The sequence below is a fragment of the Talpa occidentalis genome, unplaced genomic scaffold, assembly GCF_014898055.3.
Source record: "Talpa occidentalis isolate TD23 unplaced genomic scaffold, MPIMG_talOcc4v2.1 talOcc4.9, whole genome shotgun sequence".
Classification (NCBI taxonomy): Eukaryota; Metazoa; Chordata; class Mammalia; order Eulipotyphla; family Talpidae; genus Talpa; species Talpa occidentalis.
Window position 1 is genome coordinate 103,444,901 of NW_023605305.1, and position 13,823 is coordinate 103,458,723.

The 13,823-nt window shown below is 34.8% G+C and overlaps 1 non-coding gene across 1 annotated transcript; it reads left to right on the top strand.

Moving 5' to 3' along the window:
* Positions 1–11,393: 11,393 nt before the first annotated feature.
* On the top strand, positions 11,394–11,555 carry LOC119237412 (U1 spliceosomal RNA). Its single transcript, XR_005123337.1, has one exon. It is a non-coding gene; the product is annotated as a U1 spliceosomal RNA (small nuclear RNA).
* Positions 11,556–13,823: the final 2,268 nt, after the last annotated feature.

Genomic DNA, 13,823 nt, shown 5'->3' on the forward strand with positions numbered 1-13,823 from the left:
TTCAACAATGTCTTGACTTATCCCAGTTGAATATATTAGGTGTTCATATTTTGTACTTTGACAATATTTTATACTACCTTTATCGTAGAATGTATCACATATTATTGAAATCAAATATTAGTTTTATTTGATTCCTACAAATTTATAAATGCCACAAAGCCTTGGAAAAATAAAACAGGCCTATCATATTGTTAGTTATAAAATGTAGGCTTAAAAATTAATAATAGAAACTTTGGGGTTTCCCTGGTGGCACAAGGGATTAAGCACCATGCTGTAAAGCTGTCCTCAGCTTCTGCAGCACGAGTTCCATCCTTGGCGGCCAGGGAGGTACCCACATGGCACAGCAGACCTCTCCTGTCTCGCCCACTGGTCCCCTCAACAGTGTATTTCAGTCAGTCTGCCTGTTCTGCTCCCCACTCTGTCTCTGGTGAATCCTCTCAGGCCCCGCACCTCTGGCCTACACCCCAGTTCTTGTAGGCATAAATAACTAACAGAACCTTCTGATCCAGAAAAGATGGCAAAGATCCAACTCTCCCTGCTTATCTCAGTTAAATATACATATAAACATTGTGAAATAGACAACGAAAGAAAAGTTCTGATAGTTGCAAAAAGGAAAGCATATTGGTTATTGACTACAGGACTGGAATCAAAAGTATCAATGTTCTTATGACTTCACAACTAACAGAATAATCTGACTGAGTGTGGTGTTTGTTGACTCCCAAACTAGCAACCAAAGGCAAGCTTGTTCTTCAAAATAATAAAATTGATAACACTTGAGCAAGATTGAAAAAATAAAGAGGGCCTCCCCTGGTGGCACAGCGTTTGAGCGCTGGGCTGCAAGGCTGCCCGCAGCCTCTGCAGCACCGGTTTGTTCCCCGGCTGCCGGCAAGGGTCCCACAAAAAAAAAAAAAAAAAAAAGAAGAAGAAAAATATAAAGAGAGAAAACACAAAGAATAAAACAGGAGATATTAATATTAAAGCCATTAAATCAGAAACTGTGTACAATTGTCTGTTCATTAAAACTCAGAATGGAAATTTGTGCTGTCATTTTGTAATGATTGGGTATCTATTCTAAGGGCATGAAATCATTTACTCAAAGAGTTATATGCACTACAATTATTATTATAATATTAATTAAAATAGCTAAGATATACATGGAAGAAACCTAAGTGCTCATTGATAGATAACTGAATAAAGATGATGTGGTTTATATACATAATGGAATACTATTCAGCAATGAAGATGAAATTGTATTCTTTGAAGCAAAGTGGAAAGAATGTGAGAGGATTAAGTGAAGCAAAATTAGTGAGAAAGAGAGAAAAATACTGGATGATTTCATTATATGAGAAATATAAGGAAACTAATAAATGAAAAAAAAATGCTGAATATTGAAAACTGAAATGACATTACCAGAGGTGAAGAGGATGAGTGGTGTTACTAAGGGTGAAGGCAGTATAATGTATGATGCTAGTGTTTTAGTGTGTTAAAAGAAAGATTTGTCCACATCTCACAATATTAATTTTAATATTTTAATAAAGAAACAGGGGGAGTGGGGAAATAATGCAAATTATAGTGGAGAATAAATAGAAATATACCCTTGCAACATTTTACAGTATTTATAATATCTTACAGTATTTTATGGGAAAGAATATTATTTAAAGGTAGAGTGTATAAATAGGCATGCCTGTTGTATTCTCTAGTGCAATCATTAAAAAGAAGTAGAGCAAAACAATACACAAACTAAAAATTTTTCATTTGGGCACTAAGCAAGCCAACACAGAAAAGAGGAAGATAGAACAAATAAAGCATAGAGAACAAATAACAAAATGATAGGTGTAAACATGGCCATATTGATACTTATTAAATATCAGACAGTATGCTTCCTTTGTTCTGATCAAAGAACAGTACATTAGAGTCTGAAGGATAGTACTGAAGAGGAAATATACTCTTTGTAAAGAAATACATGTAATTTCATTTCTTTTTTTTAAGATTTTATTTATTTTTATACAAGAACTGGGGTACATGCCATATGTGCGGGAGGGTGAGAGGGTTCACCAGAGAAAGAGTGGGGAACAGAACAGGCAGACTGACGAAATACACTGCTGAGGGGAGCAGCGGGAGGCAGGAGAGTTCTGCATGCCATGTGGGACCCTCGCCAGCCCGCAGGGATTGAACTGGTGCTGCAGAGGCTGAGGACAGCTTCACAGCACTGCGCTCAACCGCCTGCGCCACCAGGGGAGGCCCTGTAATTTCATTTCTAGTGATGTATTCTAAACAGCTGGAGTTGTTTTTCCATACTTGAAACCCAAGCTTCACAAAGCAAACCCTTAACCTTTAAAAAAGTTTTCCAGCAGCTATATTAAAGTTGGTTTTACTAGAGAAATTGAGCAATTTTCATACTCATTAACTGCAGGCAATGGCATTTTTTTCAAGTTTATATATGCACCCTTTATATAAAATTGCATATTAGCAACACCTAAGCACTTTACAGATAGTGGATGGGCAAATCTTTATTATTTACCTTTTATCTCTCTTTAAATTCTCATATGTCTAAGACTGTTGCATGTATTCAAGAGGAGATGGAAGCCAGTTTGTTCATATAATTAGGTTACTCCAACATTATCCATGTTCTTATTTTTTTCTTAAAGGAAGTAAAAGAAGTTTGAATTCTTTTTCAATTCACTTTGATAGTGCAGTACTTTAAAGGAACACTGCAAAGGTAGTTAGAGTAACAGTTTATTAGAATTCCATTGTGTCAGCTCATTGAGTATCATTACCTTACACTGCCCTAGATACATGGGACACGATTATCATTTTCATATTTCTTACATAACAGTGTTGTTATTTGTGAACCTGTTATGGCATAAGATATCATGACTGCCATGGAGGTGGTAGTACAATTGGAGAGGTTAACAATATTCAAACTCTAGATTATTTCATAATGACCAAATGTCCTATAATTATAAAGTTGACTTTTGGGACAGGTCAGATTTACAGAGAGATACACACATTATCATCATCATCATCATCCATAATCCTGGCTCATGAATATGACTATCTGATATAGATCAGTTCTGATTCCTACCAACGAAGATATTTTTAATGACTATCAGTGACATTAAGAATAATGAAACTTCCTAGAAACAAGATTTTGGGAAAATTCAAAACATGCTAGAAAATTTTCAGGGATAAATATATGAAAGTGTCTAATTTTTTAAATCTCAGGATATATTTGTAAAGCAATAATGACCATAATGAAAATTCTGCTCATTGGCTAGCCTTAAGAATCAGCTTATGATATATTTTAAAGTTATAACATTCTGTTTCACTTATGAAAACTAGCAAAATAATTTAAGTATTTTTTGTATAATACTAGCTTCTATGGAGAATATGAAATAATCCTCTTATCAATACCAACTGCAAACTCCTTGAAATGAATATGTGCAATTCATTTATTGACATATTTAAGAATTTTATTTTTAATTTTTTTTAAGATTTATTTATGTAGACAAGAACTGGGGTACAGGCCAGGGGTGAGGGGGTTGAGAGGATTCACCAGAGACAGAGGGGAACAGAACAGGCAGACTGACTAAAATACACTGCTGAGGGGAGCAGTCAGGAGAGGTCTGCTGCACCATGTGGGTAGGTCCCTGGCAGGGTATTGAACTTGAGCTGCAGCGGCTGGCCATAGCTTCATAAGTTGCATCTTAACCCCTTGTGCCACCAGGGAGGCCCATATTTAAGAATTTTGTGAACATTTTGATTTATAGAAATATGAAAAGTCTGAAGCTTCTATTTCTTTTTAATTATTTATAATTTCACCAAATCCTTGACACTTTCCATATATAATATTCTAATATCGAAGAGGGAACCCAAATGATTGAACATATACAGACCTCTCATTAATACCTTTCATATGTTCCAGGGAAAAAATATTTACTTGTATTTTTTAATTGATCTCACCACTTGAGGTAAGATATGACATTGAGAGAATTCCAAGTGTTTCCTTTTTTAGCAGCCCATCTGATTTGTGTTTTTCAATAAGTAAAGTTATCAACAAATAAAAAATACTTTTTTTTGAATGTTAGAGTCACAGACACAAATATGTGTCTTAACTGTTAAAGAAAACTAATGAAAATCATACTGTGGGACACTTTTGTTTCTGAAAAGAAAAACAACTTAAACATTTCAGAGAAGATGCAGATGTCAAATTTTAATGATAACCAATGTGCATGTACATGGTCCAGTAGTTGTTGGGACTTAATTTCAGTAAAATCATGTTGCTTCTGCAGCCTTTCTAGCATGGCTATATAAACTTGACGGTAACTTTAAATCTTGTTGACAACTACTTCCCTTACTTTTCAGCACACAGTCAGTTGCAGTTCAATGGAATCACACAGAAAGATAATTCCCAATTTCTCTTCATTCTCTAAACTCAAATATAGTCATTTGGGGCAAAACAAAAACTGGGTTAGGAATGCTAAGAACTCCCCAAAGTTTATACAATGAGCTGAACAATTAGAAATGCAGTGGAAAATAGCAAATCAGGTTAATTTTAACATAAAATTCACCTTGACTTCTAAATTGTCCCAGACATTATAGTTTGATAGCGGAGAAGAAGGAATTGCTTCTCTGATAGGAGAGTAGACTGAGATTACACATCAAAATCGAAATGAAGACAAATGACTCACCTTAGGTAAAGATTTGCTTCGAGAATGGAAGTGCCATGTGATTATTAATATTCAGAGAATTCCCCCTTGCTACTATTTTGCAAGAACTTCTGGCAGTCAAAATGCAACTGTTCAGCATAACTTCCTTACTGATACAGGAAAGCATTTTTATGTGTGTATTCAATTTCAACCAGTATAAACTATGCACTATGCTACCACACTTCAGTTGTGTCAATCAAAAGAGAGTATAGTTCAAATATACAAATCTAGTGATACTGCATTGCTAATATGCCCAGTAGCTATAATTTTGTTCAAGACGTTTCATCATCTGCAAGCAATATCTTTCTCTCTCAATCTCCAAAATTTTCCTCAGGAAACCCATCATTTTGTGACACTGAATTATCATTGTGAAAAAATTTACCACCTCTAAGCTCCCCACAGCACCCATGGGAACCTGTTATTACTCTACTATCATTTTAGACTGAAATTATCTATTAAGGTACCAATCCTTGACTGGATTGGGACATCTTAAAATCATACACCATGAATGATTCCCATTTTTATCTCCAGCTTTTTGCACTAAAATCTAGTAACAATTAATGTTGAAAAATCTATATTTAAGGATAGTAGTAGCATCAGATAAAAATTAAGCAAGCAATTGTTGAATCACCTTTGCTGTTTTTTGTTTGTTTGCTTTTCTCTTATGGAATTACAGCATTCTTAAGAACTATTTAGGGCCTCCCTGGTGGCGCAGGCGGTTGAGCACTGTGCTGTGAAGCTGTCTGCAGCCTCTGCAACACGGGTTCAGCCCTGGTCAGCTGGGGAGATACCCACATAGCACAGCAGACCTCTCCTGTCACGCCTGCTGCTCCCCTCAGCAGTGTATTTCAGTCAGTCTGCCTGTTGTGCTCCCCGCTCTGTCTCTGGTGACTCCTCTTACCCTCCTGCACATCTGGCCTGTACCCTGATTCTTGTATGCATAAATAAATAATTTAAAAAAAAACTATTTAATATTTATTTCATTGATGGATTTTTATAAGAGACATAAAAAGTTCCAGAAAAGAGTTAAAGAACTAGTTTTAAGAGACACGGGGGTTTGGAGTCTTAAGATAACAATTCTCTTATCAACATTGTTTTGTCCAAAAAATAAGTATATTGAAATTTAGGATAACATTTCTTGAGGAAAACATATAATTTTTTTTTGATTTTCTGTTATAAAAATAAGATGAAGGCCAGCATTTACTTCAGGCATGATGCACATTATCCTAATTACTTGGTATATATTTGTCACTTTTTTCCTTTAACAAGTCTTATTTAAATATTACTCTTATTTTACACAAAGATGCTAAATGATAAAGCTAGGATATGAATCTGTCTGGTTCTAATGTTTTTATCTTTCTCCCATTAATAACTTTCAAAACACTATTGCAACTAAGGAGGTAGGTATAATTTACAATACATAATTCATATATGACTCAAATTTAACAAATTGTCAAAATTTACTTCATTATGTCTGTGTGATTTATTTATTTATTCATATAAGAACCAGGTGTAGGCCAGAGTTATGATGGGTAGGTGGTGGTGAGAGGATTCATCAGAGACAGAGTAGAGAGCAGAACAGGCAGATTGACTGACATACATTGCTGAGGGGAGCAGTGGGCAAGACAGGAGAGGTCTACTGCACCATGTGGGTCAGCTCCTTGGCTGGGGATCTAACTTGTGCTTCAGTGGCTGGCCATAGCTTCATAGTGCTGAAACTTAACCCCTTGCACCACCAGGAAGGCCCCATATTCTGACTATTTTGACTTGGATAGAATGTAGTATATTTGACTACTGCTAATCATTTTTAGATAATTATTTATTGGATAAAACACATTATTGATCAACTACTCCCTTGAGTTTAGAATATTGTTTTGTATTCTTTAAGACTTACACAAAAGACAAAAAAGGTCAACTTTATACCTTAAATGGTCTAGTTTCCTCTGATATCAGACCTTCTAAGTTTTAACATTCAGACCCACTGAATTATATTTGGGCTCTAGGAGAATAAATACTTATAAGCTTCCTTGAAGAGGACACTTTTCTTTGAAAAACTGGCACATACCCAATTGCACTGCCTGGCCTGGCAAAAGATCCAATTTTATATGAAGATCATTGGCAATATTCACCAGAATTTCTTAAACTCAATCAAGAAATCAGAATTGGAAATTATATTACCAGAACAGTTTGATTTTTCTAAATATGACAGTGTGTAAACCAGAGGCCACATAAAACAAATAGATGAAGCAGGTGCGAGACAGACTCAGACTTGGAAGACAGTCAACTGATCAGCTCCACCAAGGTTTTATTATCTAACCAGAAACACATTTTGTTGATATTTAGACTTTCTCTCCCTAGATTAACTTGTGCCAATTGGATACAGTTCAGTTAACATAATGGCCATAACTATTCTGGACTCAGGTAACTGATTGGCATTATAATCTATGCTGTACACAAGGTTTTCTCTGCTTGCATGCAAAGACATTGATATAACCAATCAACTTCAATTATTTTTCAGTCTCTTTATATAACCTAATCTGGAAATGCATATCTGATTTTTTTATATTTTAAACTATTTAGTTTACAATTTTATTTTATTTTTTAAAAGATTTATTTTATTTATTTATACAAGAAATAGGGTACAAGCCAGATGTGTGGGAGGGTGAGAGGATTCACCAGAGACAGACAGAGCAGGGAACAGAACAGGCAGACTGACAAAATACACTGCTGAGGGGAATAGCGGGCGAGATAGGAGAGGTCTGCCACATCATGTGGGACCCTCGCCGGTGGCCGGGGATCGAACTGGCGCTGCAGAGGCTGCAGGCAGCTTCACAGCCCAGTGCTCAACCACTGCATCACCAGGAAGGCCCTAGTTCATAATTTTAGTGAGGTAACATCGGTTCATAATGTTATGTATGATTTATCTGTGATTTTTACACTGAAACTTGTTGAACAAGAAAGTGAAATAATAGAGAAAAAATAGAATTGATAATTGTTTTTTCCTGAATGAATTAGTCCAGGTAATAGAGATTGATTTTAGTTTTAATAATAAAGAGAACTACAAATAGTAGAGAGAAAGTTAAATTTTGATCTATGAATGATAATACATTTTTGAGTAAAAGGATTTTTCTGATATTTGGCAGATGATAGACTGACATGTCTGTAGTCATGTAATGTAACTACATTGGTTAGTTAATTTTTAAAAGTAACTACATTGTTTTAAAATGATATGAAATAAATGCAGCTATGATTATATAATATATTACTATGGCATCTTGAGAAACCAAGTATTATAGGTCTTCCATTTTTGTTGTTCTTTTGAAAATTTTTGTGGTTCTCTAGGCCATTCTGATATACCTTTCAGAGCCAGTTTACTACTTTTTTTTTTTTTTTGAACTTTTTTTTTTTTTTTTTTAATAGAGGCATGTTTTATTTATTTATTTATTTGTTTGTTTGTTTGTTTATACATGCACTGGGTACAGTCAGAAGCGCGGGAGGGTGAAAGAATCCACCAGAGCCAGAGCGGGGAGCAGAGCAGGCAGAAGGACCGAAGTACACTGCTGAGGGGAGCAGCGGGCGGCAGGAGAGGTCTGCGCGCCATGTGGGACCCTCCTCCAGTGGGCGGGGAGCAGCCGGGGATCGAACCTGCGTCGCAGAGGCCGCGGGCAGCTTCGCAACCCAGCGCTCAGCCGCTGCGCCACCGGGGAGGGTGTTTTTTTTTTTTTTTTTTTTTTTTATAGAGGCATGCTTTATTTATTTGTTTGCTGGTTTGTTTGTTTGTTTTGTTTATACATGCACTGGGTACAGTCAGAAGCGCGGGAGGGCGAGAGAATTCACCAGAGCCAGAGGGGGGAGCAGAGCAGGCAGAAGGACCGAAGTACACTGCTGAGGGGAGCAGCGGGCGGCAGGAGAGGTCTGCGCGCCATGTGGGACCCTCCTCCAGTGGCCGGGGAGCAGCCGGGGATCGAACCGGCGCCGCAGAGGCCGCGGGCAGCTTCGCAACCCAGCGCTCAACCGCTGCGCCACCGGGGAGGCCCCAGTTTACTACTTTTTATAAAATATTATCAGGGATTTTCATTGTCATTTTATTAAACTATAGATTAATTTGGGAAGAACTATCATCTTTACAACACTACATTTTCGAATCTATTAATATAACCTTTTATTTTTAGGGATTTAATTTTTCTTTGCTAACATTTTATATATTTTAATGAATATCTCACAACTATTATTAAATTTAAAATGCAGTTTTACTTTATTATACTTTTGTTACTGTAAATGGTAATATTAATTAAACTTTTATTTTTGAATAGATACATGCTAGTGAATAGAAATACTGATTCTTGTACCTTGACCAAATTTTTACCAATTTGAGAAACTAATTTATGAATACTACCATTGGGTGAAAATTTTAAGATATTTTTGTACATTATCATATTGCTTGGGAAAGATGGAGAGAAAATTGAAAGAAAAAAATAAAGGAACGAAGGGAAGAAGAGAGAAGGAAAGAAAGGAAGGAACTCATCTAATTTTCCTAGAGCCTTTATTTCTCTTTTTATCCTTATTGTATTGGCGAGGATCTCCAGCAGCTACTAGCTGGAAACAAGCAATGAGAGCAGATATGCTTGTACTAGTTCCAATATGGGGAACAATCTTTTGATCTTTTACCATTATTATGTTAGCCTCAGGTTGTTCATGGGGAGGTATCTTTTATATGGTAAAGTCAGTGTTTTTCCATTGCTACTTTTCTGAGAGTTTTTGTCAAAAATTAAAATTGAATTTTGTGTAAAACATTTTTCATTTGCTGCATCTATTGAGACAAGCATTATTTTTTCTTTCTTAGTTTGCTAATGAAGTGGCATTTTTATATGTGGGTCAACTATTCAAATAAGTCCATACCAACTGCAGTCATTTATCATTTTTCAATATAGCATTGGATTCAGCTGGTTAAAGTTAGGTTGAGAAGTTTGTTACTATAGTACTGAAATATATTAGTTTGAAGTATCCTTTTTTGTCACAGCTGTATGTAAGTTTGGTATTGGAGAAATCTTACCATGTAAATTAATAGGAGAGTATAGTCTCTTCTCAAAAATATATGACATTAACATCATTTCTTTTCTAAATATTTCATACAGACTCCAGTAAATTCATATGTGCTAGGGTTTTTAAAATTAATTCTCATAATCTTATTTAGATTTTCTATTTCTTTTCATCTGAGGTTTGGTAAATTATATGTTTCATAGCATCTGTTCACTTCCTTTAATTTTTAAAATATGTTGGCATGGGATTTTTATCATTATGATATTTAAAATATGATAGTCTCTGTTTTCATTCCTAATTATGATAATTTGTATTTCCTCTGAGAGAGATAATTTATTTTAAAGAATTGACTCACATGATTATGTGGAATGTTAATTCCAAAGTCTGCAATCACTGTCAAAATTCAAAGGTCATCAATTAGGAGAATTTTCTCTCTAACTCAAAGTTACATTTGGTTTATTCAGGCCATCAACTGGATGAGAACAATCCACATTAGGGAGAACAATTTGCTTTATTAAATTACATATTAGAATAATCCAATAACACCCTCACAGGCACATCCAGAATATAAGCCAAATTTCTGGGCCAGGAATGCTGACACACAGTATTAACAATCATAGAGACCAAAGTAAAAATAAAATCCCATTCTTGATTAGTTTTTATCTCTAATTCAACAAATTACAGACATTTATCTCTGTATTCTTCATAGCCAATATTTCAGTAACCAAAAACATCTGATCAATGTTTGATGAATAAGTCACAAGATAATCTAGCCGATCCAACTGGTGTCCAGTAATGTTCCTGCATATGACCTCTGTGACCTATAACTTCTCTGACTCACGTGCAAACTTCTTCAATAAAACCAGGCTTGCAAGTATGCCGGAAGGACTTTATACGTGCTTGGCATAATGCCTCATATATTCTAAGTTACTTGGAGAGCCCAAAAAGGATTTACAACCCATGCCTTTCAACAAGTCATTCCAAAACACAACTGCAGTAGAAAAACATACATCAGAATACGCCTACTCTGCTTCCATTAAGTACATTTAAAACATTCATCAGAATACACCCACTCTGCTTCCATTAAATAAAATCATACACCTTGGCCAAAATGTGAAATCAAGTGCTATTTGATTTTGTACTAAATCCCCAGACTTATACTACTTAAATTTTGTCCCATTATATTGTCTCGAGATATCCTGGCCTCCTTATTTCTTGGAAAATTCAAAATTGCTCTGCCAAAGGCTTTTGAAATAGCTATTATCTCTGCTTAGCATACCCTGTTTCAGTGTGGATGCCGCTTTCTTGTTATTCAGATCTCACATCAACTACCAGCCCTCAAAAGGCTTTCCTTCAGTAGTATTCTATAGCGGTGTATATAACTGTCTAATTTTTTCATTGATTTCTGATCTAATTCACTAAATTTCCCAGTAATTGAAACTGTGTGGCAAAATCATTCAACAAATAATTTTGAATAAATAATTCCATTTCAGATCACCAAAAACTACTTCACAATCACAATCATCCCACTCAATTTATATTCATATATTTATAATCATGATGTCCTGCTGATTCAAATCGGTAAAAAAAAATAAGTTTCTTTTTTTGAAGTTTAAAATACCACATCTTAAGAATAACTGTAGCCTACTTACCTGGCAGGGGAGATACCATGATCACACAGGTGGTTTTCCCAGGGCGAGGCTTATCCATTGCACTCCGGATGTGCTGACCCCTGTGATTTCCCCAAATGTGGGAAACTCGTGCATAATTTGTGGTAGTGGGGGACTGCATTTGCGCTTTCCCCTATTATTAAAAAAAAATAACTGTAGCAGAACTGAGCCTTTTTATTGTAAGAGAGAGTCACTAAATTTGCTAGTATTGGATATTCAAATTATGAACATCCAATGTTCATACCTATGGTCATTTTGTTGAATTACAATGGTTTTATACTTTTTCTATTGATGTATTTTCTTTTTCTGCTGAATGGCTGAATATGTGTAGCTCTGAATTTAGAACTCTTAGCTTTGGCCACTGTAATCAATCAACTGCCATGCACACATCCCTAAATGTTTCTTTTTCTTGCCTCAGTAAGTATTTAGAGTTCTTATTAGAAGTCACAGGGGTAAAGTGTTAGGGAGTATCTTAGAAATTTCAGGAGGTTACATGAATAAAAATTTAATAATTTAAAATGTACTATAAAGACAGGCTAGGCAACCAAAAAGTTACTTTTCTGTGGTGTAAAACTTGGAACTTTGAAATTGGAATTAAGAATAGCTTTTAAGCCAGCATTTTCTATTTTTCTTGCCCCCAGGAGAAAAGAGCTCAGTCTTATTTTAAATTAATTCTGTGATGCAATTTCCCATGAGAATTTTTCAAGTTTGAGTACTTCTAAAACTTCTTTGCTCTGGTGGTTATATTTTCCTAATCAGGATGAGAAATAAAACTCTATTTCCACCACCTGCTTTAATCCATTAGCTCAGGTTTTTTAACTGAGAAACCCTTTTCACATGAACCAAAAATACTATGTTCACTGAGTATGGTAGAATGGGAACAAAAATTCTTATGATAATTTCTTCTACTCAAACCAACCAGTAAAGCAAACTTAGAAGCAAACATAAGCAAATTTATGTCAACATTAATCTCTAGCTAGATAACCCTGTATGCTGTAATTCTAAATTTAGGATGTAGTACAATATTTGAATATTCATCGAGTTTAGAAATAAGCTTCTTTTAACACAGAATGACATGAAGAACTATATATTTTCTTTATGAAAATAGTAGCTATATAATTTTCTCCAAATCTAATATACATATATCCATTCAAAATCTTATCTGCCTTTCTTTTTACCATAAGAGAAAATTTGGAAAAACATAAAGAGATATAAAATCAGCTATAATTTCATCACACAGAAATGAGGGCGATGATATCTTGACATATTTTTTGTCATTCATTTTCTATGTTTAACACATAACTTTGCTTCCGCTGAGCAAATACTCCTCATGCCCACCAGTAATGCAAACAGCGTGCCTCCAATTCCAGACTGTCTCCACCAACAATATTATTGGCCCAAGTAGGTTTTACTCATTTTAAAATAGGCTGTAAAGTGATGTTCTTACATGGCTGAGTTCACACTATTTGACCATTTGTGTTCATTTAATATTTATTTTTCCTACATTTTTCTTGGGAAATGGATCCAGAAGCTTTCAAGGGCCAGAGACGTCAGTGATACAACACTATAACTGCCAGATTAACAATCCATGTCTTTTCTTTATATATTAAAAATTCAAAACCAGTACAAAATATTCTAAAGTGAATGCTGCAGAAGATGGAAAGTTGATATATTAATTTAGATTAATTTTTGTTTTCCATTTTGGGAATCACTCAGTCTTGTTTTTCCTTTTGTATCATGAAATTTTAAAGCTTATAATAATGCATACATAATAATGCGTTATGGATTTATGAGGGTGATGTAATACACTTAACTTGGCAAAATAATTTATTCACTAATGTATATGTATAATTTGCCAAGCAGAAATTTCATTCAGATATTTTGTAGGACTCGTGTTTTCATCAAGTTAGCTTTGGGTAACTATATCTTTGTGAGTGATGAAGAGGTATAATTTTACTCTTTAAATGTATTCTATAAGCACGTGTACCATTATCTTGAGGTAATACTCTTGAATATTAATAGAAACATGTAAGTAAGGATGACAGTTGCAAACTGTTAATAGTAGCAAAATTAGTAAGCAATCTGAATTTAAATGACTGAAAATAAGAAATTTGTAAAAGTGATTATGCTTCTATGCAGTGTAATGTGATGCTGCATTAAAAGTTAGGATGCAAAATATGTTATAAATTCTGATGTATATTATGAACCCATGATGTTTAAGTCAAATATAAACACATTAACAGTACAAATATTTTTTGGTGCATAATATGTGTTAGGTGTTCAATTTACTGTGGAAGAAGACAATTTTACTGTAATGATTAATTCTACGTGTCAAATTGACAGGAACACAGGATGCACAGATATTTGGTTAAATATAATTTTGCAGTGTTCTAGATCTCTTATC